We start from the raw sequence: 5,359 nt of genomic DNA on the forward strand, positions 1-5,359 counted from the left end.
GCGCCTGACGAGAACCAATCATCTTTCATCTTCCAGGCGCGATCCCGAGTCCTTTAGGACGGGCGGAGCTGGCAGCCAATAGCAGCTGACATGACACAACCATCGCCGAGTATCGAGCGAGTCTATTGGACGAGGATAACGTCACACAGTTCGCCACCCTGCGCTCTGGTTGGTGGTGGCGATGTGACAGTCTTTTCCCTCTAGTTTGACACATTCTCATCCTTCAATGAAGGCATACGTCACTGCTACACCGCCTAAGCGTGTCAGCCAATGGGAGCATGGGAGGGGACAGTGGGCGGGAACACAGCTGTGACTGGCACTTGTAACCGCCAATAATAAGGACTTTCCAGCAGGCGGTTTTTTGTTTGTTTTTTTTTAGAGCGATGACTGGCGCCAGATTTCTCCAAGACTTTCCCGCGCTTATATACTTCAATTTGTTTCTGGAGCCAGCACTGCACAATAGCAGTATTGTCCGCCCCATGTCTGAGGTAAAGCGACGCCCTGCTCATACCGTGCTATACTGCGGGCGAGGGCAGGCTGCTGGGACATGAGGCATGCCAGTGATGGCAGAGGGTGTTAAAGGGAATGTGTCTGCAGGATCCACCCTCCTAAGCCCTCTATGGGCATGTGGGTCAGAGGAGGCTGATTAACAAGACACCTTTATATCTGTGATCTGATGTCTTACTCCAGAGAAATCCATGTGTAGCGCCACCACTGTCGCAGGGCCGAGGGGTACCCGGTACCGGGCCTCTGAGTCTCTGCTCTGGGGTTGTCACGGTGGCTAGGCCCGGTTCCGTGACCCTGCTGAGGGGCGTACAGTAATAGATGTGGATGGTGGTGGTAATGCGGTGCTGTGCCGGTCACAGTAAATAACGAGGACACCAGGTTTCTCTTTACCTCTTTACTGAAGGTCTCTGGGTCCTCAGTCCGGAATACGGTTCACCAGGCTGCGCAAGTCCGGCCGGTCCGATGGCACCTCCAGAGTTCTCTTTGCAGGTGGAAATCTGTGCCTTCCTGCTAGCGCTATGTGTTGTGGTCCTCCCCTGCTGTGCTTACGGAATAGTTCCCACAACTGTTGTGTCTGTTTCTCATGTTCCCTCACAACTCGATTAGATGATCTTCTGCTAATCCGTCCCTCCCGGTGTTATGGTTGGGACGCACCCGTATGACGGGTGGGCTCAGAGCTCTTCCGGGACCCTAGAGTCGCCCCTCTCCACAGGTTGCCCCCCAAGTCTGCATAGGTGATTTAAGTGAGACAGCCCGCCTGTGACTGACTGTCCTGCCGTTGGTTTGAAGTATTGCCTGAAGCTATATATAGAAATACTTCCTCGGCGTTCCGGCCGCCGGTTGTTTACGCCTCAGTAGGATGTTGCCTCGATCTTACAGCACGACTCCTACTGGTATTCTCCTTCTTGCTTTGATCTCGTTTCTCACTCAGCACAATATATCTCGCTTCTGATCCTTTCTTGGGGCACCGCCGCTATGCTGAGCAGGCACGGTCCCGTGACGTTCTCTCTCGTTGCCAGGCCTCTGTCAGGGTCCCAAACCTGACAGGGACCCTACCGAATCTTCTCCCACAACACCCTCTGCCACAAGGTGTTGCCTGGTTCCAACCCAGTCAGCGTTCTCTCTAACTTCCTGCCTGACCCCCAGTTTTACCAGTATGTGAGGAGTGGCCTAATGAATAGTACCCTTAGCTCCCCCTGGAGGCCCGACTGTGAAATGTATTGGTGTATGTGATACCTGGTCAGATGAACTCCTTCAGTGCCATCAGACGTACCATAGCCCCCCTAGTGGCGGAGCCACAGTACTGCAACGACCAGGACTCTGGGGCGCTGCACTCCCCCCCCCGGTTAAATCCAGTACTCCGGGACTGGGAAGAAAACAACAATACATGTCAGCAAAAAGACATACAATTTTTGTGAGTGCAATAACAATAAGCATATTTGAACAGAGCTTCCCTTTATGGGAGGTGAGGACACTTGAACGTTACAAACATAGTTAAATACTTTTAAATAACTTTTCTTACCCAACCGGGTATTCTACTAAGTGCAAAATTTTTAAACATTAATTTAACATTGCCTTTAAGGATGTACACTCTGAATCCACTAAAGACCTTCTTATAACACATTATAAGGCTTAAGCAACTGTGCTACATTCTCCTACTTTACGTCTGCAGGACCGCCTGTCCTAACTGCTCCAGGCCTGCTGCCTCTCCTTTCTTTTACAGGACCGCCCCATTCTGCCCGAGCCTACTGTCCTTCCACTACTATACACAGTATAGAACATATTTTTCTTTCAGTTTAAGATCACTGAGCCATCTCCATATGGCTCCTAGGAGGACTCACCACTACCCCTACGGGTTCACTTCCTGTCCTCATTCTCTAACACATTATCAAACATTTCTTACAATCAACTAGTTGGCTACATATAACTTCTTCATATTAGCATCATTACTTTTTCTTTCAAAACATTATTGCCATCTAACCATCTTAAGGCAACACTGTTCATAAGTGCAGGATGCGAACATCCCCTTTAAGAGGGGACCAAGTCTATGAGGTAGTGCAACTTTTCAAGCTGCAAGTCCGTATGCAGCAAGGATTCCAGTGCAGGTTCCAAGAACCGTATCTTCGCAAAGAGTCCGTCTTTATGTAAAACCAGTAGAGAGCACCTTTAAGAAGGTGCAAACTATATACAAGGAGTTTGTATCATGCATTGTTCATGATTCAGCAGTTCTGGATAACTGGTGCAAAAACGTAGAAAACAGACAAAAACAATAGGGATCCCGGGTCAACAAAGGGATCCCTTTAAGAGTTAACCCTGGACGGGTTTAGCAGCAACGTAGCAGAAAACAAACAGTTTGAAGAACTATTTACATTTGCAAAGTGTTCAGATATTTACTTAAACCAATCAGAGGGCAGCACCGGCGGAGGCAACCCCTTAGGATATTGCCCGCCGCCTGGCACTGCGTAAGGTGGAGTACTGTCCCATCTGGGGGTTTGTGTACCCACTGTCTTCGATGCTGGAGCAGCAGAAGCACCACCCACCTGAGGAGGCGCCTCCTTGGCCATGAAGGTGGTTGAAGTGACGATGCTGCACGTTGTGGTCTTGACCATAGTGCACGTTGGAGTGACCTCGGTGGTCCTGGTGGTGATCATGGGCTGGCCACATGGGGGCACCTTTGCTACAGGGGTCAGCTTCACTGGCACCTTAATCGGGGGCGTCACAGGGTTCTGCCTCTTGTGGACATTCAGGGCAAACCACCCCTTTTCCCCAAAGTGCCTGGTGTAACTAACCCCGTCCCCCGGGTAGAGATCCCGGCCTGGGTGGCCCTCTCTGAGGTGCGACTCAACATCCCTCCGGTTCACAAACACCTCCGCATACAGACCCGGCTCTTTGATGAAGCCCCAGCCTCCGCGGAGCTTGAAGGTGGTGATGATGCCCTGCCTGCGCGGGGCTTGGTGAGCGGTGGGGTCCTTGCGGGCCCAGTCCTTGACCGCCAGGTCTTTCTGATGGTAGGCCTCCATCCCGGCCTGGTACTCCTTTTCCTTTTCCTTCCACTGCTGTTCCAGCTGGGCCTGGTATTCCTCCCAGCTCAGGGCCTGCACCATCTCCCCTTCCCGTGTCTTCACCCCGGGGAACCCCATGAGGTCGGATCCTGGGTTAACCCAGCGGCATACCGTGCGCTCCGCACGGGTCTCACACAACAGGGTGGTGGGCGCGATCGGGGCCTTCAGGCGGTGTTCCATGCCCGTTGCCTCCTCCCATGGTAACAGGCGTTGGAGTCTATGGGTCCCAGGGAGAGGGGGTGCCGCAACGGGGCCTATTAACAAGTCCTCTGCTGGCGGGACAGGGTCGACGGACTCACCAGCCGATGCAGGTTCCTCCTCCGCGGCAGGTTCCGCTGGCGGTGTCGGCGAGGGCCCCAGCAACAACTCCGGTAGTGGTACAGGATCCGATGTCAGAGGACCTTCTTCCGGCGCCACCTGGTGCGGAGCCTGGGCCTCCGCGTTTAGCTGAAGGAGCTGGTGGATCAGGTCTCCCATCTCAGCCTGCAACAGATCAGCGCTGTCCATGGAGAATTGGCTGCAGTACTCGTCCGGGTAGTTGGGGGAGACTTCTGCTTCTACCCCACAGTCGGTTTCTGAGCTGCTGGCCATGGCGTCCTCCACGTGAGTCGCTTCCTGATCCTTTTCCCGCTCTCTCCTTCGTGGGCGGTTTCGTTTTCGTTGTCTCCGCCCTCCATTGAGAATCAGGAGGCGGATCTCGGCTGCTGACGGACACGTCCTCACGGTACAGAAATATTTAGACTGGGCGGCCATCGTCGTTCGCGCTCTCCAGCTTGTCTACGCCTACTCCACGCCCCTCTTCTTCTCCTGCGCTCTCCTCAGCGCTGTAATGGCGGCGGATTTTGGCGGTAAATGGCGCGGCACAGTCTTTGCAATAAAGTACAGTCCAAGCACAGTAAATCACAGTTCCAAGGCACACATGACCTGATTCTTCAGGCTTAAGTGGATCCTGTTCGTGACGCCAAGTTGTAGCGCCCCCACTGTCGCAGGGCCGAGGGGTACCCGGTACCGGGTCTCTGAGTCTCTGCTCTGGGGTTGTCACGGTGGCTAGACCCGGTTCCGTGACCCTGCTGAGGGGCGTACAGTAATAGATGTGTGGATGGTGGTGGTAATGCGGTGCTGTGCCGGTCGCAGTAAATAACGAGGACACCAGGTTGCAGTCTCTTTACCTCTTTACTGAAGGTCTCTGGGTCCTCAGTCCGGAATACGGTTCACCAGGCTGCGCAAGTCCGGCCGGTCCAATGGCACCTCCAGAGTTCTCCTTGCAGGTGGAAATCTGTGCCTTCCTGCTAGCGCTATGTGTTGTGGTCCTCCCCTGCTGTGCTTACGGGATAGTCCCCACAACTGTTGTGTCTGTTTCTCGTGTTCCCTCACAACTCGATTAGATGATCTTCTGCTAATCCGTCCCTCCCGGTGTTATGGTTGGGACGCACCCGTATGACGGGTGGTCTCGGAGCTCTTCCGGGACCCTAGAGTCGCCCCTCTCCACAGGTTGCCCCCTATGTCTGCGTAGGTGATTTAAGTGAGACAGCCCGCCTGTGACTGACTGTCCTGCCGTTGGTTTGAAGTATTGCCTGAAGCTATATATAGAAATACTTCCTCGGCGTTCCGGCCGCCGGTTGTTTACGCCTCAGTAGGATTTTGCCTCGATCTTACAGCACAACTCCTACTGGTATTCTCCTTCTTGCTTTGATCTCGTTTCTCACTCAGCACAATATATCTCGCTTCTGATCCTTTCTTAGGGCACCGCCGCTATGCTGAGCAGGCACGGTCCCATGACGTTCTCTCTC

This window comes from Ranitomeya variabilis, chromosome 1, assembly GCF_051348905.1.
Source record: "Ranitomeya variabilis isolate aRanVar5 chromosome 1, aRanVar5.hap1, whole genome shotgun sequence".
Lineage (NCBI taxonomy): Eukaryota > Metazoa > Chordata > Amphibia > Anura > Dendrobatidae > Ranitomeya > Ranitomeya variabilis.